Genomic DNA, 23,409 nt, shown 5'->3' with positions numbered 1-23,409 from the left:
GGTTTTCCAATTTTTTGATTTTTTTTGAATTTTTTATGCCCCTTTGAAAATGCGGTCAAAACGGCGGGAATGACTGTTCCTAGCTAGTGGTTGAATCTTGAAATTTTTTTGGTGTTTCTCTGATTAAATAGATACTTATGTACCTAGAAATGAATTTTGGAAAAATTAAAGATTAAACTATAAGGTAGCCGCAGTTCAAATTTGACCCACTTCCAACTGAACCGGCGGAAATTTCTCTTTTTTACGAGAGGTGGATCAACACTTTTGACACCCAACCATTTGATTAATTGTACATTAAGTATGCCCTAGTATTTTAGAAAATTGATTTGGTACAATTTTGCAACAAATATTTGATAGATTCTTCAAAAAAAACCATCTTTGCAACAAGAAAAATGATTAAAAGTAGTTAGACAGATAAAAAAATGCATGCAAATTGGTGATCATTCGTAAAATGTAGTATAACTTGAGTGAAAAATTTAGATGTGCTGTTTTGCAAAATATTTTTGATAGCTGCTTCACAAAATGCCTCTAGTTTTAGTACTTAAAACTATTTTATATCATAAATTTTCTGAACCAATCAAGGCTTTTCCCATGGATCATCCCACTGTAGCTGATCTGGACCGTCCACACCCAACGGATCCAACGTCTCTCACTCATTCTCAAGTCTCAGCCCAAGCCAGATCTCTCTCCCCCTCTCCCCAATCCAGATAGACGACAATGTCCTCCTCCTCGCCCTGTCGCCGCCCCTCCTTCCCCTCCCAGTCGCTCCCCTTTGCCCTCCCGCAGCAGATCGAGCGCGCCGACGCTGGTGTTTGCCGCCTCCTTCCTGAGGCTGTCGCCCCGCATGTCCAAGCAACAGAAGCGCGGCAGGGTGGACGCCATCACCACCTCCCCGTCCCCGGCCTCCTTCCGCGACGCATCCCGTGGCGGCGCCCAGCGCGGCACCTGCCGACCGCCCTCGCGGCTGGCTGCTTGCATGGAGACGACGGCGGCCTCGTCGTCCCCGGAGGCCGCGGTGCTTCAAGGCCGACCTGGCGCCCCCTCCTCGCCCTTCCGCCACCTCTGTGCTGGGGTTCGGTTTGCGTGCAACGGCGGTGGCGTACGAGGCGAACAAGCCGCTGGTGGTCGAGGACGTGCAGGTGGCGTCGCCGCTGGCCGGCGAGTCCGCGTCAAGGTCGTCTCCACTGTGCTACACCTGGAGATGTAACCATCTGTTCGAGGCCGCAATAGCAAGGTTTAGTTCGAGCCACTGCTCGAGTGGCGGCGCACATGGCGGCCACGGCCACGGGGCCAGCGCCGAACGGGGCACCCCCGTTTCCTTGTGCAGTGGTGGCTGGTCCTGCCAGCGAGGGGCATGTGTTCGACGAAATGCCAGGCAAGGAAGAGGCAGTTCTGGGCGCTGTCTCTGCTCGATCGAAGGCCCAGCAGAGGAGAAGCGTGGTGAAGCACTTGAGGAATCAATGCAAGGGGCTGCCATTAGCGAGTTGGGAGACAATGCTCAGCTCAGCTCAGCTCAGCCCGACGGCATGCTTGACATGAGGCATGAGGTGCGCATGTACAGCTAAACGGCTGGTTCGTGCTGCAGACATGTACGTATTCAGTGGCTGTTTTACATGGACTGGTAGCAACTGGAGTTATTATTGAATTGGTTGGTTGACACAAGCAGCTTGCTATCCAGTACATAGGACTGGATCAATTGCAATGGCTTCGCCATTTGGGAGACGATGCTCAGCTTGATGGAATGCTTGATAGAAGACGAGCATGTTGTCGCCATGGAGTGAAGGAGTGATGGACTCTTCTTGGTGGCTCGAGATCATTGCATTCGGCCAAGATGGTTTGTTCTGCAGACAGACATGTGTGTCCCAGCGTCAGTGATCATCTTCTATCAGTCACGCAAGTTTATCCACACCGACTACTACACCTGGAGCGGCAAGGTCCTCACCCCCCCATCCTCCTCGCCTTGCGCTTCCTCGAATCTAGGTTTCAATGGCCGCGGTTGCCTAGGGCCTATAGCCAGCGCTGGCACTGCTGCTAGTCACCACCTCCCCCAACCCCAGCGACTTATCCTTGGATTTTCCCTACCGTCAGTGTTATTCCACTGTGTCAGTGGTTGCGATGAGACTGAGTAATTGGGGATTAATTGACTTCCATGTAGCGTTGTACGAGTTGTTCCTCATGGTGTCGGGTTGGGTGTAGAGTGAATTGACATGATGTACAGTAGAAAATGTTTGTGCAAATCTGAAAGCCTACTGCATGCTGTAGAGATTTACTAGAATTTGTGTTCGTGTCATGAAAGGATTTCTTTTGCTATGCAGGATCCTAAGGGCCTCTTTCCTTGCATTCTCGGTGACAAGGCTGCTGGGTAAGCCCACAAATTTGTGTGATTTCAGATATTATCATCCATAGCTAAAGATAACTGTGCACTGATAAGTTTGCTTCCATAGCTGCTGATAAAATTGTTGAGAGTGTCGGCGAAGGAGTGACCGACGTGCAGCCAGGGGGACTGCAAGATGTGCACTAAGTAAGGATCCGATCTGATTGGGCTCTGCTTGTGCTCGTGGTAGATCGTGTGGTCTGCCACATGCTTGGCAAGGTGCTCTCGTTGATTCGTATTTTATAGGTTAGTTTATTTCCAGATTTCTATGCATGCCACTCAACAAACTTTTCTAGACATTTTATTGGATCGTCAGATGGTTGGGGTGGCATGGTGTGTTTGGCTAACAGATTGCATTGGAATTATATTCTTCATCGCCTAATGTTCTTGTTGCTGATAATAGGGCCTGTAGATAGCAATTCATTTTCCTAGTGGTTACTTATGCTTATTGTGTCTCACGCTGGAAGAAAATGCGCAATGAGCTTGTGTGACTTTTTTGATGCTTCTAGTATACTTGATCAGGGTAGTGCTGTTTCCTATGATCTTTCCTATCATTTGCTAGTGTGATGCTTCAAGATGAAACATTTTAAAACCCAAACTACTGTAAATAAGCGTTCTGCATCTTGAGGATTAAGTATTCATGATATGCCAATAGTGTAGTTGATCCTTACTGTTGCTAAATGCCATTGCTTGATATGATATAAGTATGAGCACTTAACCATTGTACAGCTGTTTGCATATTTTTTTGTATTATTTTTATAAATGATGATAGTTTGCGCAAGATGTACCCATGTTAATTTTTTTGACTTGAATCTGTCATGCCCTTGATTTTTTTACTTAGCTTGACCAAGAACAGTAGCATCCTTGATGCTTACTAACCCCCACCTCGCTCTTGCTCTCTTAGACCTGAAGGAGCCCGTATGGAAGGCACCTCCTCTCCGGGCGGTGAGAGCGTTGAGGGGTCGTGGGTGCAGCTAATGGCCATGTCCATGGCCATGCCTGCCATTACCCTCTCTACAAGGGCACAAACAGGAAGACGCTTAGCAACCAGATCGTCGTCCACTCCAAGTGGAGGGGACAACTCAAGCGATAGTAAGTTTCTAGTATTCTCTAATATGTTGATGTGGCTTGTTTACCTCATCCTTGTTACACGTGATTTCCTTATATGATTTCTGCTCGACGGATCTGATAGAGATGATTCGTTCATAGTACAATATATGATTCCTGTTTTATTATAGCTTTTTTGTTTGTCCCGGTCCTCTGTTGCATGGCTGCTATATTCCCTTTCCTAATCGCATTGCACATTCATTTTTGGTACTGGAAATGCGATAGTATACAAGCAATTTCAGTTCCTATAGTAGTCCAGCAGGCATTACTTTGTCGTTGGACACTGGTAATTAAGAGAGGGCGTTGTATGCTCTTCGATTAATTGTCTAGTGATTGCCTGAAGCATCTATCTTCCCAGCTTTTAGAACGGAGAAACTCGTGTCATTTCATATATGATCTGAATGAAATGTCTAGGACTTGCGGCAGTTTATTTGATACTGTATACTATACTAAAGAAACAACATATGCGCTCCTGAAACATAGTAAGTTCTTCTCTGCTCCATGTTCCCATTTAAGTTACGTGCTCGATTTAAATTTCTACAATGGTTTGTTTCGCATTCTCACCTGTTTAGTAAACCTTGTGCCATGCTTATTTCATGTAGCTAACAGTAACTTGCCAAAAATAATTAGCAAGTAAGATTTGTTCTGCTTGTCTGCTACAAACTTTTCAAATAACTAGTACTTAATTAGTAGCATGTAGTCTGGATATACAAAAGCATGTGTTGTCCAGCCCATGTAGCAATAACTGCTAGTCTGTATTGAGCAAACAGGGCACCGCACTGTAGCTAGCCGCGCACGGTAGCCGCCGCATGAGACGCTGGTGTGCGTTGTGTGAAGTATAGATTTTCCCATCTTTTTTTAAATGTCAGGTGTTGTATTAGTATTATGATGTTATCTTCCTAAATTGCTGCTACTAGGAAATCTATTCTTGAATAGTTTTCTTATAAAGTTTCCTAGTCATTCTTTTTTTTAAATGTCAGGTGTTGTATTAGTATTATGATGTTATCTTCTTAAATTGCTGCTACTAGGAAATCTATTCTTGAATAGTTTTCTTATAAAGTTTCCTAGTCATTCAGAACCAACTGCAGTATATTGATGGACATAATACTCTGCTCATGTGTGCATCTTTCTTTAAGTGTCAGGCTGACATGGAAAGTGCTATGGAACAAGAGGTACCAAAAGGTTGAGAACCAAAGAGTGATGCTGCTATTGTTGCTGATATTCTCACTAAAGAATGTCCCTCCAGCACATTCCTTCACTAGTTGTGTTGTTTTGGTTGGTGCCATCTTATGTTACTGGTTACTAGTGCACAATATGGAGGCCATATTATGAGTGTTATTTTGTTTGGTGCATCTTATGAACCTGTGGTGTAAAGATAATGCTGGGCCTAAGTTATTGAAATCCTGGTGAATTATATTATTATTTTCATTATATTCTCCTGTGTTGGTTGACTGCCAAATTGTGCAATGTATTTTTCTTTTTGAGATACTGTTGGTTGTTGTTGGTCACCCTTCAATAAGGGCTGGAGTGAAAATACTAAATTGTGTTAGTGGGCTGGACCGTTTCAAGGCCCTTTGACAGAAAAAAACAAAATGTTTTTGTTGGGTAGATAAAAGGGCTGGCCCAATTAATGATGGATTAGATAAATGGGTTGCACAACTCAGCCCAAGAACTGATCTGTTGGGCTTGGCTCATGCTTATTGCCCAAAAGTAAATTTAAAAGTGGGCTGAATTATTGGGCCCAGCCCATTAAAACAACTGATTTGGACCGATCCTACATGGCATCCGTGTCATCGCATGTGCCATGTTGGCTCGGCCACATCAGATCCTATGTGGTCTAGGCTCATTAGTAATGACCATAATTTTGGTCAAAGATTTAACGACCTAAATTTTGGTCAAGGGTGGCCATGACGAAAATTCTGGAAAAGGTCACATTTGTTCGTTCTTGACGGCCAACTATTAACCTTCCGAATTTGGTCAAAAAAAGGTCAATAAACGAAAGCAATGACAAATTAACGACAAAAATGGGGAGTCATAATTGGCCATATTTCTTGTAGTGGCAAGAAACCTAAGTTGTCGTTTCTTAAAGTTTGGGGCTGCGATGCTCATGTGAAAAAGTTTCGACCTGATAAGATCGAATCCAAATCGGAGAAATGTATCTTCATAGGATACCCAAAGGAGACTGTTGGGTACACCTTCTATCACAGATCCGAAGGCACGATATTTGTTGCTAAGAATGGATCCTTTCTAGAGAAGGAGTTTCTCTCGAAAGAAGTGAGTGGGTGGAAAATAGAACTTGATAAGGTAATTGTACCTTCTCCCGAATTGGAAAGTAGTTCATCACAGAAATCAGTTCCAGTGATGCCTACACCAACTAAGTGAGGAAGCTAATGATAATGATCATGAGATTGATTTATCTTGCAATAGGAGAGGTGCTTTGTGATGTGTTCAATCTTGTGGTGCTCTATATCCCAGTGACAGAAAGGGACAAGACACGTATTTGTATTATCGCCATTAAGGTTAAAACGACAAGGTTTATTTATATTGATTGGGTTTACTTCGTTTTCATCTTGTCATCCTGTTTAAGGCGTTACTTTGTTTTATACTTAATACCATAGATGCAATCTGGATATTGGTCAATCGGTGGAGTAATAGTAATAGATGCAGGCAGGAGTTGGTCTACTTGTCTTAGACGTGATGCCTATATACATGATCTTTGACTTGAATATCGTCATAACTCTGCGTTTTTCTATCAATTGCCCAACAATAATATGTTCATTCACCATATGCTATGTGCTCGAGAGAGGTGTCTCTAGTGAAATATGTGGCCCCGGGTCTACTTTTATCATATATAAAAACACAAAAATATCTTGTTGCAATTTTATTTCTTTTATTTTGTTTTATAATTTACTTTATTATCTACCACTACAAGATTTATTACTTGTAAGTAACTATTGAGGGGATTGACAACCCCCTTGTTTGCGTTGGATGTAAGTATTTGCTTTTGTGTGCGCAGGTGCTACTAACGAGGTTCTGTGTGGTTCTCCTACTGGATTAATCACATTGGTTCTTAACTAAGGGAAATACTTATCTCTATTGTACTGTTTCATCCTCTCCTCTTCGGGGAAATCCCAATGCAGCTCACAAGTAGCAATGATGCCCCCATGGGGGCGACGACGCAGGAACCTCGCCATCATTCGATATGGAAAGCCCAAATCTGGTGTTTCCCTCGAGGCACACAGGGAACACGAATCACCCCATAAAGCCCGCAATGAGGTAACGACGCCCGTGGGTGCCAACATTGATAGTTTTGGCCAAGGCCGAACCAAGTTTTCGCTGGCAAATTCACGCCCATCCCTGGCTGGACACTACAAGAAATATGTCATCTTGTGACCTTGACTATTGGTCAATGAATGGTCATTATTTTTCATTTGTGACCTTTTTGTGACCAAAAACAGAAGGTCAAAAGCTGGCAGTCGTAAACTGAAATTAACGACCTTCTTCGGGATAAGGTCGTAGACGTTTACGACCAAAACAGAAGGTCGTTGAACCCATGACCTTTTGTTTTGGTCAATGATTGTCTGCCCAGGCCATGTCGGATCCAACGTGGCAAGCTGACGTGGCAAAATTGTGACCAATTGAATTGGTCGTTGCTAAGATTCAGCCCGGTCCAATTAGGTGTTCTGCATGGGCCTAGCCCAACAATTCAGCCTTTTTAGAATATTTTTTCCCTATTAATTTGGTCGACTACATGGGCCAAGCCCACATTTTAGCCTTTTTATTTCTGGCCCATGGCCTCTTATAATGCATTTCTTATTAGTTTTCGTCCTGTTTGGGCCATGGCCTTTTCACCCCATACCACGTTTGTACCACATTTATTTCTGGGTCATGGCCTATTCAGGCCCGGTACTATCATGGCAATTGAGTAATTTTCACAATCTGGCATTAAAGCAACATGTACACAGGGAATACAACATTTCATTACACAGGAATTGTTTAACACGTAGGAGCACATCTGGTACTGTCCTAACAATGCATACATAATTTGCCTTATCTCACTACTACATAACATTGTTGAACACGTAGGAGCACATCTGGTACTGTCCTAACAATGTCTTCATTGCTCGTTCTCCAGGTGCGACAACTTACCTTCCTATAAGAACAGAACATTACATGAATAGATCAATCGAGGAGGGAACAGTAAAACAGGCTGAAAGCATCACACGTAAAAATAATAACGACATACATTAATGTATAAAATAATAAAAAATATCTATAACCAGGGCTATTTCTAGCCAACCTGTGTGCATGAATCATAATAGATCAAGCAAAAGACGTATAACCATCAGCAAACAGCAAATATTAGTGAAAGGGAACAATTTCTAGTACTCGTCATTTTTGCAAAGTGAGCAAGAACGATGATATTTTCCTACACATACTTTCTGATTTTTCCTTAGTCCTATAGTGATCTGCTCACTCCAATTCTATCTACTCAACCCATTTACACTACAGGAATCAGGTAGTTTGCCGTCATGCAAGTACAGACGGCAAAGGCTGTAATACAGACGGCAAAGATTTTGCCGTCAACTGGCAAACATAGACGACAAAGCCTAGTCGGTAAAGAGTACTTTGCCGTCTACTTTTCATCGACCAAACGGCAAAGATTTTGCCGTCCGCTAAACTAAAGTTTTGCCTTCAACCGTATAAATAACATACGGCAAAGAAAAGTGTATTCGCCGTCAGCCAGGATCTGTCTTTGTCGTCTTCTTCCTAAATCACAGACGGCAAAGAATTTTTTATATTTAAAAAAATGAAAGAACAGACCACGAACACCACAGTATCCAACACTTGTTGTTCCAAGAATCAACGACCACCGAATGAATTTCACAATATAAAACTGCTCTATTTCACAAGATGAACAGATTACAAACCAATAAATTACACACAATACACACAGACGAATTACACAGATTACAAGAGAACTGAGGCAAACATGGATGCCCGAGTAGCCCCAGCATGCCTTCGCACCCCGTTCCCCGTCGCCCCAGCCATCTGCCACCGCGCTGGAGCTTGCCAACCTCATCCGGGTGATGGTGCAGCATCGAGGGCCGGGGCCGGTGGAGGTGGGGCGACTGGTCGGGGCTAGCGGCCTGCGGTGGCGAAGGGGGACGAGGTCGGGCCCGGTGGCACCGGTGGTGAAGACAAAAGGGGCCGCGGCGGGCGGGGGTGACAGGGAATGACGCCGGCGGCCGGCTGGGGTGACGGGGAATGGCGCAGGCGGCCGGCTGGGGCGACTGGGAACAGCGCCGACGGCCGGCTGGGGTGACGGGGAACGGCGCAGGCGGCCGGCTGGGGCGACGGGGAACGGGGCGTGGAGGTTGACCGTGGTGATGGCGCCAGGCCGGCGGTCGGCGAGGGCCAAGGGGAACGGGGCCGCTGGACCTGGAGGCCAAGAGGGAAGGCCCGAGGACGGCGGGCGGTCGATGTGCTGGCCGGCGAGGCCGGAGCCGGCAGGAGAGGTGGTGGTCGGCGAGGGCATGGCCGACAGGCGAGGTGGTGGCTGTGTTCTCTAGATCGAGAGCAGAGAGAGATCGTGATGGGGGTGGGTGGGTTGTCAGGAGGATAAGGATCGTGATGGGGGTGGAGAGAGAGAGAGAGAGTGGTGGGGGCGTGGGCATCGGGGCGTGGGGCGAGTGGGTTTTGCATTGTAGGGATGTGTGGACCAGATTTTGCCATATCACTGATCCGCGTGATTGATACGTGGGCTGTGTTTCTTCTTTGCCGTCTGCGGGCTTTTTACAGATGGCAAAGTAGCACTTTGCCGTCTGTAAAAAAACACAGATGGTAAATATTTTTGCCGTCTTCGATTTTTTTTACAGACGGCAAAGTGAGCACTTTGCCATCTCTAAATAAAAAATGTAGACGGCAAAGAGTCTTTGCCGTCTGTGTTTTTTTACAGACGGCAAAGTATGTCTTTGCCGTTAGCCATTCTTTGCCGTCAGTAACTGATGGCAAAAGTGGTCTTTGCCGTCTGTTCCGATGAAAAGCTGACGGCAAAGAGCTCCCCTGACGGCAAATTAGCTGATTCCCGTAGTGTTACATGCAACATGGATAATCAACTAGCCTCATCATTTGAAGCATCTAGTCAAATAAGGAATTAGAATGCAACATGGATAACTATGCCCTATGAAATAGTTCACGTATCAAGAACCATCAAAGTAAATATGGAACTGGTATAGAACACCAACTCGATCACCTTCATAGCAATGAAATCATGGATAATTCTTATATTTAATTGAAGTTCTCTAAGCTTCTTCCCCCATTGAAAGCAGTCTACAAAATAACTGAGAACAAGGCCAGCGCCAAAATTCAAACCATATAATTCCTTGCTAATCTCATATACGGTTAAAGATGTATTTTGCTGTAAGATTTTAGCGCTACTACACAAGACATAAAAAGGTACCAAAAATCCTTAGTGATCTAAAGCAGCAAACAAAATTTAAACACAGACAATGCATGTCATAGTAATAGCAGCACAAACAGAGAAATGCAAAAGGAACCTCATACTAGTATGGTGATATTCGTCGCAAATTTTAAGCTCTGTTTCATGCAGATAATTTATTTGGTTTTAGTAAACAACAGCATGCGGTATATATGAAGGGTTATTGGTTGCATAACACCTGAACTAATCCTCCATCTAGAGGGGATTGCAACAGGTTCCTATAGTACACTAGATAGGCCAACATTTTAGACTACTAGTACCTAGAAATCATATGCAACTCTGTTTTTTCTCTAGCCCAGCCAGAAGATCATAAGAGAAATAGTAAGAATCTGGTGCATTTGATATAATAAAGCAGCTCCCGAACAAACAGAAGTTTTGCATCTTCACATCCCAATTGAGGAGATCTGTGGGATAACCTACCCCTGAGGAGCTTGCCACGGGATCTTCTCCATGGCCAGCCCCCTTCTTTCACAACACCAGATTGGCCTCTTCATGAACCTACAAAAAAAATGCACACACACATTAGATTGTGGGAGACGAGAGGAGGAAGAGGAGGAGGAGGCATGTGTATGCAAGTGTATGAGCATCAAGCATGAGATACTTTTCAAATTACTATGAACATTCTTAGTTTCTTTGATTGAAGTAGGTGACTGGGGCTAGGTGTGCTCACTACTAGGCAGTAAAAACTGGGTATATACAAGCATTGCGTGCTTAGTTATCGGCGACGAATATCTAGACACCAAAATATCGGTGCCTCTGCCGCAAGTGACCATCATCGTGAACTAGACATACGAATACTAAATATCAACCAATGCACATACTTTTATTACCAAGAAGAGAGATAGCTCAAGATAGAACATATATAATTTGCAAGAAGGAAATCACCCATAATTAACAGGGAGAGATATAACCAAAACAAGTTCATTTGTTTTCCAAGTATAAAACATCAAGTGCACAAACTCACATCAGTTAACATCATTACAGATTTTCAGATAACATGTTTACTGCAGAAATCAAGCATAGGCAGTAATGCTGCTAGTGTTTCTTTCTGTGATTGTGTTGGACATGCAACTCAATTTCTGGTAATTGATGAAATGCAGACGCTGAGAAGGCTAGCCCAGAACAGGGAGGCAGCAAGGAAGAGCCGGCGTGATGCGTACCTGAATCCAGGGGAAATGCCGGAAGCAAGGGAAGGAGGGCGTGACGGCGATATTCACGCTTGCCTCCATGAACATCTAGCCTCCATGAAGAGTTCACGCTTGCATTCCAACATTGGTCCGTATGTATAAGTTGCAAGTAATTGTACCGAATAATTGTGTACAAACCGAGAAGAGCTTCTAAATTACTGTAGGATAAATGGTTGTAGAGCAGAATCATACTTGGTAAACAATGCATGAACATCCAAGTCGTTCTCCTTCAGTTTTGGACCAGTGTGTACCAGCCAACGACATGCTCCTTGGCTGCATCCAAAACATCTCATCAGTATTCAACAGAAACAACTACACATGGCAAGTCCAAGCATATCTAATAAAAATTCTAAAACAACATACCGTTGATCCTCTTAAACATGGAGAACATAGACTCATGGTAATTATGATCGAGGAACCAGATCCTTGGGTCCTTGTCATCCTCCTCAAACGGCACTGCAAGATCACACTCCGACGCAATTCACAAATTCAGGAAGCCACCACCGTAATAAATAGCTCTACAGATCTAATCACGCAAGGGTTTAACGCCAGTGGATCTAGCAGCAGCTACAGCCAGGGCGGGTTCCGCGAACCCTAGGCCCCGCTAGAGGCACGGATCCCTCGAAAACAGGCCGGGGACCCAGACGACGCAAACCCTAGCGGGAAAGAGGCGGCGGTTCTAGGACCTCAAGTGCATCAGTTGCTACGGTGTTAAACAGTGTCTGGGACGGATCAGAAAAGGAAATTAGGGTGCGCGCAGGGGCAAGCTCACCGAGATGACGAGGATGGCACGGAGGCCGCGGCCCTACTTGGTCCAGGCGAGCAGGTCGCGGGCCGAGTTCCTGGAGGCGTCCCGCAACCATGGCGCGGCCTCGCAGGTCCCCGTGCGGAGGCGCTGCAGCAGCGGATCCCCACCGTCGCCGGGTGGCCAGACGCCGCGACGGGACTCACCATGGCTTCGTTAGGGCCGGATCTGGAGCGCATGGCGGGAGGGGAAGAGGGGAACAGTTGCGCGAGGGGCACGAGCCACCGGAGACCCGATGATCCCGTTGATGTTGTCGCCGTCCTGATTGCCGGAGGCCCGTGGCCAGTGTGAAGCACGCACGCACGCGCCAGCAAGAAAGTCGGCCGTGATGCCATGGCCGTGCCTGGACTGGTGGATCTAGGGGGTGAAGGCTAGGGGAGAGGGTGCGTGGCGGAGACGAGGTCGGCGATGGTGGGGGGGTTGGCGGTGGTGGGAATCGCGGGAGGGGGCTTGCTCTCTCTTGATCTGGACTGGATCGGGATCGCTTCGGTGGGTGGGACCGGGAGGGGAGGGGAGAGGGGATCGCGCGCTGTGGAAGGAGGCCAGGGACAGGGAGGAAAGGAGGTCGGGGAGAGGGAGGAGGTGGCGGCAGCGATGAGACGAGGACGAGGGGGGAGGAGTACGATGGGAGGAGACAGGCGGCGGCAGGGGAAAGGGAGCTGGAGCGGCAGAGGCGATGGGATAAGTGAGCTAGGGTTTTTGTGGGTGGACGAGGATGAGAGGGAGGGGGAGAGAGACGGGGGGGGGGGGGGTGTGGGCTGCCATTGGATCCGGGCGCATCCGACAGTGCTAATCCATGATCCGTGTGAGATGGTTTTGGACCAATCAAAATGTAGTACCCCTTTGATGATTTTAAGACCATTTAAATTGGTCATAATCGATTCAAAATAAGATGTTAAAACATGTCTGCTATTTGACGGCCTAGAAAATTTATAAAAACAAATAGAAATCAAAAAACTTTGCATTGTGTCTCCAAGTGTGACCTACTTTTCAGTAAGAATAACAAACTTTGAATAATGCAAATATCATAAAGAAGTGTTCTCAGAAATAAGTTTTCTGTAAGAGAATTACTTTTCGAGTGCCCAAAATGATTTTTTATGAAGAACATAGCAAATATTTGTTGCCAATTTGGGCCACATCAATTTTATAAAATCTTAGGTCATATTTAATGTTCAGTTGACCAAATGGTTGGGTGTTAAAAGCTTTATTCCACCTCTGCTGAAAAAGACAAATTTTCGCCGATTCAGTAGGAAACGGGTCAAATTTGAACTGTAGCTGCCTCATAGTTTGCTCTTTATTTTTTCCAAAAATCATTTCTAGGTTCATAAGTATCTACTTAATCAGAGAAATACCAAAAAAATTCCAAGAATCAACCACTAGCTAGGAACGATCAAGCCCGCCGTTTTAACCGCATTTTGAAACCAGCATGAAAAAAATAAAAAAAAATAAAAAATTTGGAAAATCTTCACATTGTGTCATTATATGTGACCAAGTCTCCAGGAAAAATAATAAACTTGTAATACGACAATTGTTTTAAAAAAGTATTCTCAGAAACGAGCTATCATGTGTGAAGATTCATGGCTTTCAAGCCAAATGATCAATCTTATGGCCACATTCATGGCATAGTTTGTTCAAATGATCTCATATTGTGCACAAGGGTGCATCTTAGAATTCCAAACAATGTTGCCTAAGGGAGTTTTCGTTTTCTTTCCACGAAAAATCCATTTTCCATTTTCCGAGTGGCTGAAATGAGTATTTTTTGTGAAGGACCTACAATATATTTATTACAAAATTGGACAAAATCAATTTTATAAAATACTAGGCCATATATAACGGACAATTGACCTAATGGTTGGGTGTCAAAAGTTTTGATCCACCTCTCGTGAAAAAGACAAATTTCCGTCGATTCAGCTGGAAGCGGGTCAAATTTGAACTGTGTCTACCTCATAGTTTGCTCTTTATTTTTTCCAAAAATCATTTCTAGGTACATAAGTATCTATTTTTAATCAGAAAAACATCAAAGGTTTTCCAAGAATCAACCACTAGCTAGGAACTGTCAAGCCCGTCGTTTTGACCGCATTTTGAAGCAGGCATAAAAAATTCAAAAAAAATCAAAAAAATTGAAAACGTTCGCATTGTGTCATTATATGTGACCAAGTTTCCAGGAAAAATAATAAACTTATAATACGACAATTATTTTAAAAAAAGTGTTCTCAGAAACGAGCTATCATGTGTGAAGATTCATGGCTTTCAAGCCAAATGATCAATCTTATGGCCACATTCATGGCATAGTTTGTTCAAATGATCTCACATTGTGCACAAGGGTGCATCTTAGAATTTCAAACAATGTTGCCTATGGGAGTTTTCATTTTCTTTCCACGAAAAATTCATTTTCCATTTTCCGAGTGGCTAAAATGAGTATTTTTTGTGAAGGACCTATAATATATTTATTGCAAAATTGGACCAAATTAATTTTATAAAATACTAGGCCATATATAACGGACAATTTACCAAATGGTTGGGTGACAAAAGTTTTGATCCACCTCTCGTGAAAAAGACAAATTCCCGCCGATTCAGCTGGAAGCGGGTCAAATTTGAACTATGTCTACCTCATAGTTTGCTCTTTATTTTTTCCAAAAATCATTTCTAGGTACATAAGTATCTATTTAATCATAGAAACATCAATTTTTTCCCAACATTCAACCACTAGCTAGGAACTGTCAAGCCCGTCGTTTTGACCGCATTTTGAAACGGGCATAAAAAATTCAAAAAAAATCAAAAAAATTGAAAACCTTCGCATTGTGTGATTATATGTGACCAAGTTTCCAGGAAAAATAATAAACTTGTAATACGACAATTATTTTAAAAAAGTGTTCTTGAGCTATCATGTGTGAAGATTCATGGCTTTCAAGCCAAAATGATCAATCTTATGGCCACATTCATAGCATAGTTTGTTCAAATCATCTCATATTTTCCACAAGGGTGCATCTTGGAATTCTAAACAATGTTGCCTAAGGGAGTTTTTATTTTCTTTGCACGGAAAATTCATTTTCCGTTTTCCGAGTGCCCAAAATGAGTTTTTTTTGTGAAGGACCTACCATATATTTGTTGCAAAATTGGACCTAATCAATTTTATAAAATACTAGGCCATATATAATGGACAATTGACAAAATGGTTGGGTGTCAAATTTTTTGATCCACCTCTCATGAAAAAGACAAATTCCCTCTGATTCAGTTGGAAGCGGGTCAAATTTGAACTGTGTCTACCTTATAGTTTGCTCTTTATTTTTTCCAAATATCATTTCTAGGTATATAAGTATCTATTTAATCAGAGAAACATCAAATTTTTTCCAAGATTCAACCACTAGCTAGGAACTGTTAAGCCCGTCGTTTTGACCGCATTTTGAAACGGGCATAAAAAAATAAAAAAAATCAAAAAAATTGAAAACCGTCGCATTGTGTCATTATATGTGACCAAGTTTCCAGGAAAAATAATAAACTTGTAATACGACAATTATTTTAAAAAAGTGTTCTCAGAAACGAGCTATCATGTGTGAAGATTCATGGCTTTCAAGCCAAAATGATCAATCTTATGGCCACATTCATGGCATAGTTTGTTCAAATGATCTCATATTGTGCACAAGGGTGCATCTTGGAATTCCAAACAATGTTGCCTAAGGGAGTTTTTATTTTCTTTGCACGAAAAATTCATTTTCCATTTTCCGAGTGCCCGAAATGAGTTTTTTTGTGAAGGACCTACCATATATTTGTTGCAAAATTGGACCTAATCAATTTTATAAAATACTAGGCCATATTTAATGCACAATTGACAAAATGGTTAGGTGTCAAAAGTTTTGATCCACCTCTGGTGAAAAAGACAAATTCCCACCGATTCAGCAGGATGCGGGTCAAATTTGAACTACAGCTGCCTCATAGTTTGCTAATTTTTTCCAAAAATCATTTCTAGTTACATAAGTACCTATTTAATCATAAATACATGGTTTGGTGGCGATACGTCGAGGTTTGGATGGTGGCCGAGGGCCCCAACTCCAGAGCGCGTAAACTCGCATGCCCGCCGCGTGGTCATCACGTGACCGTGGCGTTGCCATGTGTTCTAGGCGGCCTAGACATGTCTATTGGGTTGGGCACTCACCAGGTAGGTGCTAGGAAGAAAATCACAACATAAGATTCTCACGAGGAGACCGATCGATGCTCAAACATGAATAAGCAGCCAAGTGTTTGATTAGCGGTACGGGAAATGCACATGGCTAATGGGCGTAAGTTTTGGCTGAGGATGATCAGTTACTAAGAAGACCCTCTTCACAAATTTTCAGCTCAAAAGGAGGAGCCTAGGTGGTACTTGCTTTGCAAAGTACCACACTGGACATAAATACGAATGTTGAAGCTGGGCTCAAAATAATGAATGGATTGAGCTGGCATTTGGTGGAAGATGGTTATTTGGGCATATGAAAGCACTATAGAAAATGGATACCATTTGGACATGCCAAAGTGGTACTTCCTTCACAAAGTGTTTCCTGAATAGAATAGGAAAATTAATATTTTTGAATTATTTTTGAACTACTCAAGGAAGGTTTCTTACATATTTGACGAAGATATGACCCAAAGAATTTATGAGATTTTTTGGGGAATTTTGGGAATGACAGAAATATAGGTTGCTTCACAACCTAGGGCAAAAACTGCCACATGGACATGCCACATAGGCAAAACTGATGAGGTGGCGCCTAGTCATAGCAACCCACCACAATTTACAAGGTTATGACCATCTATATTGCTCACGATCAGCTAGAAATAAGGCAGCGAACCAGTGCTATCTGCTTTATGACCATTTCGTGCAAGGAAATTACGACCTTTTTGACCAAAATGGTCGTTATAGTTTAGGGTTTGGAGCCCCCGAACAGCTTTTGACCAATTGGTCTCAAATGGTCATAGATCTATGACCAATTCTTCCAGGGTCACTGACAGAAGGTCACTAGTTGACATATTAATTTCTTGTAGTGGGACCACCAGATCGACCTCCGCCATCATCCAGCATGCCCATGGGTGATGTCTACCACCGAGAAACCGCACGACTGGAGCCACACCACCGTACGGAACTGCCGCCCCGCCTGGGTGAGCCATTGACAACGGAGGGGCCCTCACCGCTGCCCCACCTACGCCAGATAATGTTGGGGAACGTTGCGGAAAATAAAGATTTTCCTACGGTTTCACGAAGATCCATCTATGAGTTCATCTAGCAACGAGTGATAGGAGTGCATCCACATACCTTTGTAGATCGCGAGCGGAAGCATTCAGAGAACGGGGTTGAGGGAGTCGTACTCGTCGTGATCCAAATCACCGATGACCAAGTGCCGAACGGACAGCACCTCTGCGTTCAACACACGTACGGAGCGGATGACGTCTCCCGCACCTTGATCCAGCAAGGAGGAGGGAGAGGTTGATGAAGATCCAGCAGCACGACAGCGTGGTGGTGGATGCAGCAGAGTTCCGGCAGAGCTTCACCGAGCTTCTGCGAGAGGGAGAGGTGTAGCAGGGGAGAGGGAGGCGCCAAGACTTCAGGGTGCGGCTTCCCTCCCTCCCCCCTCCCTTATATAGGCCCCCAGGGGGGGCGCCAGCCCTAGAGATGGGATCTCTAGGGGGGGGGGCGGCCAAGGGGGTGGAGTGCCCCCCAAGGCAACTTGAGGCGCCCCCTCCCCTAGGGCTCCCAACCCTAGGCGCAGAGGGGGGCCCAGGGGGGGGGGGGCGCACCAGCCCACCAGGGGCTGGTCCCCTCCCCACTTCAGCCCACGAGGCCCTCCGGGATAGGTGGCCCCACCCGGTGGACCCCCGGGACCCTTTCGGTGGTCCCGGTACAATACCGGTGACCCCGGAAACTCTCCCGATGGCCGAAACTGCACTTCCTATATATTATTCTTTACCTCCGGACCATTCCGGAACTCCTCATGATGTCCGGGATCTCATCCGGGACTCCGAACAACTTTCAGTTTGCTGCATACTCATATCTCTACAACCCTAGCGTCACCGAACCTTAAGTGTGTAGACCCTACGGGTTCGGGAGACACGTAGACATGACCGAGACGGCTCTCCAGTCAATAACCAACAGCGGGATCTGGATACCCATGTTGGCTCCCACATGCTCCTCGATGATCTCATCGGATGAACAACGATGTCGAGGATTCAATCAACCCCGTATACAATTCCGTTTGTCAGTCGGTATGTTACTTGCCCGAGACTCGATCGTCGGTATCCCAATACCTCGTTCAGTCTCGTTACCGGCAAGTCACTTTACTCGTACCGTAATGCATGATCCCGTGACCAGACACTTGGTCACTTTGAGCTCATTATGATGATGCATTACCGAGTGGGCCCAAAGATACCTCTCCGTCATAAGGAGTGACAAATCCCAGTCTCGATCCGTGTCAACCCAACAGACACTTTCGGAGATACCTGTAGTGCACCTTTATAGTCACCTAGTTACGTTGTGATGGTTGGTACACCCAAAGCACTCCTATGGTATCCGGGATTTACACGATCTCATGGTCTAAGGAAAAGATACTTGACATTGGAAAAGCTCTAGCAAAACGGACTACATGATCTTGTGCTATGCTTAGGATTGGGTCTTGTCCATCATACCATTCTCCTAATGATGTGATCCCGTTATCAACGACATCTAATGTCCATAGTCAGGAAACCATGACTATCTGTTGATCAACGAGCTAGTCAACTAGAGGCTTACTAGGGACATATTATGGTCTATGTATTCACACGTGTATTACGATATTCGGATAATACAATTATAGCATGAATAAAGACAATTATCATGAACAAGGAAATATAATAATAATCCTTTTATTATTGCCTCTAGGGCATATTTCCAACAGTCTCCCACTTGCACTAGAGTCTATAATCTAGTTACATTGTGATGAATCGAACACCCATAGAGTTGTGGTGTTGATCATGTTTTGCTCGCGAAAGAGGTTTAGTCAAGGGATCTGCGACATTCAGATCCGTATGTACTTTGCAAATTTCTATGTCTCCATCTTGAACATTTTCATGAATGGAGTTGAAGCGACGCTTGATGTGCCTGGTCTTCTTGTGAAACCTGGGCTCCTTGGCAAGGGCAATAGCTCCAGTGTTGTCACAGAAGAGTTTGATCGGCCCTGATGCATTGGGTATGACTCCTAGGTCGGTGATGAACTCCTTCAACCAAATTGCTTCATGCGCTGCCTCTGAGGCTGCCATGTACTCCGCTTCACATGTAGATCCCGCCACGACGCTCTGCTTGCAGCTGCACCAGCTTACTGCTCCACCATTCAACATATACACGTATCCGGTTTGTGACTTAGAGTCATCCAGATTTGTGTCGAAGCTAGCGTCGACGTAACCCTTTACGACGAGCTCTTCGTCACCTCCATAAACGAGAAACATGTCCTTTGTCCTTTTTAGGTACTTCAGGATATTCTTGACCGCTGTCCAGTGTTCCTTGCCGGGATTACTTTGGTACCTTCCTACCAAACTTACGGCAAGGTTTACATCAGGTCTGGTAACAGCATGGCATACATAATAGATCCTATGGCTGAAGCATAGGGGATGACACTCATCTCTTCTTTATCTTTTGCCGTGGTCGGGCATTGAGCCGAGCTCAATCTCACACCTTGCAATACAGGCAAGAACCCTTTCTTGGACTGATCCATTTTGAACTTCTTCAAAATCTTATCAAGGTATGTGCTTTGTGAAAGACCTATGAGGCGTCTCGATCTATCCCTATAGATCTTGATGCCTAATATGTAAGCAGCTTCTCCAAGGTCCTTCATTGAAAAACACTTATTCAAGTAGGCCTTAATGCTGTCCAAAAGTTCTATATCATTTCCCATCAAGAGTATGTCATCTACATATAATATGAGAAATGCTACAGAGCTCCCACTCACTTTCTTGTAAACGCAGGCTTCTCCATAAGTCTGCATAAACCCAAACGCTTTGATCATCTCATCAAAGCGAATGTTCCAACTCCGAGATGCTTGCACCAGCCCATAAATGGACCGCTGGAGCTTGCATACTTTGTTAGCATTCTTAGGATCGACAAAACCCTCCGACTGCATCATATACAGTTCTTCCTTAAGATGCCCGTGAAGGAATGCCCTTTTGACGTCCATTTGCCATATATCATAATCATAGTATGCGGCAATTGCTAACATGATTCGGACGGACTTCAGCTTCGCTATGGGAGAGAAAGTCTCATCGTAGTCAACCCCTTGAACTTGCCGATAACCCTTAGCGACAAGTCAAGCTTTATAGATGGTAATATTACCATTCGCGTCCGTCTTCTTCTTAAAGATCCATTTGTTTTCTATCGCTCGCCGTTCATCGGGCAAGTCTGTCAAAGTCCATACTTTGTTTTCATACATGGATTCTATCTCGGATTGCATGGCCTCAAGCCATTTGTTGGAATCTGGGCCTGCCATCGCTTCTTCATAGTTCGAAGGTTCACCGTTGTCTAACAACATGATTTCCAGGACAGGGTTGCCATACCACTCTGGTGTGGAACGTGTCCTTGTGGACCTATGAAGTTCAGTAGCAACTTGATCCGAAGTACCTTGATTATCATCATTAATTTCCTCTCCAGTTGGTGTAGGCACCACAGGAACATTTTCCTGAGTTGCACTACTTTCCGGTTCAAGAGGCAGTACTTCATCGAGTTCTACTTTCCTCCCACTTACTTCTTTTGAGAGAAACACTTTTTCTAGAAAGGATCTGTTCTTGGCAACAAAGATCTTGCCCTCGGATCTTAAGTAGAAGGTATACCCAATGGTTTCCTTAGGGTATCCTATGAAGACGTATTTTTCCGACTTGGGTTCGAGCTTTTCAGGTTGAAGTTTCTTGACATAAGCATCACATCCCCAAACTTTTAGAAACGACAGCTTAGGTTTCTTCCCAAACCATAATTCATACGGTGTCGTCTCAACGGACTTAGAGGAGCCCTATTAAAAGTGAATGTAGCTGTCTCTAGAGCGTATCCCCAAAATGATAGCGGTAAATCAGTAAGAGACATCATAGATCGCACCATATCCAATAGAGTGCGATTACGACGTTCGGACACACCATTACGCTGAGGTGTTCCAGGCGGCGTGAGTTGTGAAACGATTCCACATTTCCTTAAGTGCGTACCAAACTAGTGACTTAAATATTCTCCTCCACGATCTGATCGTAGGAACTTAATCTTTCGGTCACGTTGATTCTCTACCTCATTCTGAAATTCCTTGAACTTTTCAAAGGTCTCAGACTTGTGTTTCATTAAGTAGAAATACCCATATCTACTCAAGTCATCAGTGAGAGTGAGAACATAACGATATCCTCCGCGAGCCTCAACGCTCATTGGACCGCACACATCGGTATGTATGATTTCCAATAAGTTGGTTGCTCGCTCCATTGTTTCGGAGAACAGAGTCTTGGTCATTTTGCCCATGAGGCATGGTTCGCACATGTCAAATGATTCATAATCGAGAGACTCTAAAAGTCCATCAACATGGAGCTTCTTCATGCGCTTGACACCAATGTGACCAAGGCGGTAGTGCCACAAGTATGTGGGACTATCGTTATCAACTTTACATCTTTTGGTATTCACACTATGAATATGTGTAACATTACGTTCAAGATTCATTAAGAATAAACCATTGACCATCGGGGCATGACCATAAAATATATCTCTCATATAAATAGAACAACCATTATTCTCGGATTTAAATGAGTAGCCATCTCGTATCAAACGAGATCTAGATACAATGTTCATGCTCAAACTTGGCACTAAATAACAATTATTGAGGTTTAAAACTAATCCCGTGGGTAAATGTAGAGGCAGCGTGCCGACGGAGATCACATCGACCTTGGAACCATTCCCGACGCGCATCGTCACCTCGTCCTTCGCCAATCTCCGCTTATTCCACAGCTCCTGCTGTGAGTTAAAAATATGAGCAACGGCACCGGTATCAAATACCCAGGAGTTACTACGAGTACTGGTAAGGTACACATCAATTACATGTATATCACATATACCTTTGGTGTTGCCGGCCTTCTTGTCCGCTAAGTATTTGGGGCAGTTCCGCTTCCAGTGACCCTTTCCTTTGCAATAAAAGCACTCAGTCTCATGCTTGGGTCCATTCTTTGACTTCTTCCCGGCAACTGGCTTACCGGGCGCAGCAACATCCTTGCCGTCCTTCTTGAAGTTCTTCTTACCCTTGCCCTTCTTGAACTTGGTGGTTTTTGTTGGAAATATGCCCTAGAGGCAATAATAAAAGCATTATTATTATATTTCCTTGTTCATGATAATTGTCTTTTATTCATGCTATAATTGTATTATCCGGAAATCGTAATACACGTGTGAATACATAGACCATAACATGTCCCTAGTGAGCCTCTAGTTGACTAGCTCGTTGGTCAACAGATAGTCATGGTTTCCTGACTATGGACATTAGATGTCATTGACAACGGGATCACATCGTTAGGAGAATGATGTGATGGACAAGACCCAATCTTAAGCATAGCACAAGATCGTGTAGTTCGTTTTGCTAGAGCTTTTTCAATGTCAAGTATCTCTTCCTTAGACCATGAGATCGTGTAACTCCCGAATACTGTAAGAGTGCTTTGGGTGTACCAAACGTCACAACGTAACTGGGTGACTATAAAGGTGCACTACAGGTATCTCCAAAAGTGTTTGTTGGGTTGACTCGGATCGAGACTGGGATTTGTCACTCCGTATGACGGAGAGGTATCTCTGAGCCCACTCGGTAATGCATCATCATAATGAGCTCAAAGTGACCAAGTGTTTGGTCACGGGATCATGCATTACGGTACGAGTAAAGTGACTTGCCGGTAACAAGACTGAACAAGGTATTGGGATACCGACGATCGAGTCTTGGGCATGTAACGTACCGATTGACAAAGGGAATTGTATACGGGGTTGTTTGAATCCTCGACATCGTGGTTCATCCGATGAGATCATCGAGGAGCATGTGGGAGCCAACATGGGTATCCAGATCCCGCTGTTGGTTATTGCCCGAGAGCCGTCTCGGTCATGTCTATGTGTCTCCCGAACCCGTAGGGTCTACACACTTAAGGTTCGGTGACGCTAGGGTTGTATGAATATGAGTATGCAGCATACCGAATGTTGTTCGGAGTCCCGGATGAGATCCCAGACATCACGAGGAGTTCCGGAATGGTCCGGAGGTAAAGATTTATATATAGGAAGTCTTATTTTGGTCGCCGGAAAAGTTTCGCACTTTATCGGTATTGTACCGGGAGTGCCGAAAGGGGTCCTGGGGTTCACCGGGGGGGGGGGGGGGGGTCCACCTGCCCCAGGGGGCCACATGGGCTGTAGGGGGTGCGCCTTGGCCTATATGGGCCAAGGGCACCAGCCCCAAGA

General features: G+C 44.5%; 1 long non-coding RNA gene across 3 annotated transcripts; it reads left to right on the top strand.

Annotated features, from left to right (window-relative positions):
- The first annotated feature begins 688 nt into the window (after positions 1-688).
- Positions 689-4,912, top strand: LOC123068551 (uncharacterized). Of its 3 annotated transcripts, none has more exons than XR_006431830.1 (5): positions 689-1,934; positions 2,316-2,362; positions 2,445-2,593; positions 3,279-3,466; positions 4,618-4,912. It is a non-coding gene; the product is annotated as an uncharacterized lncRNA (long non-coding RNA). The 3 variants fall into 3 exon arrangements; XR_006431829.1 differs by having other exon boundaries at positions 2,445-2,620; positions 4,624-4,912; XR_006431828.1 differs by having other exon boundaries at positions 2,445-2,620.
- The last annotated feature ends 18,497 nt before the right edge of the window (positions 4,913-23,409 follow it).

Source organism: Triticum aestivum, chromosome 3B (assembly GCF_018294505.1).
Source record: "Triticum aestivum cultivar Chinese Spring chromosome 3B, IWGSC CS RefSeq v2.1, whole genome shotgun sequence".
NCBI lineage: Eukaryota > Viridiplantae > Streptophyta > Magnoliopsida > Poales > Poaceae > Triticum > Triticum aestivum.
Note: the sequence above shows the minus strand (reverse complement) of the source record. Positions and strands in the feature narration are given on the sequence as shown.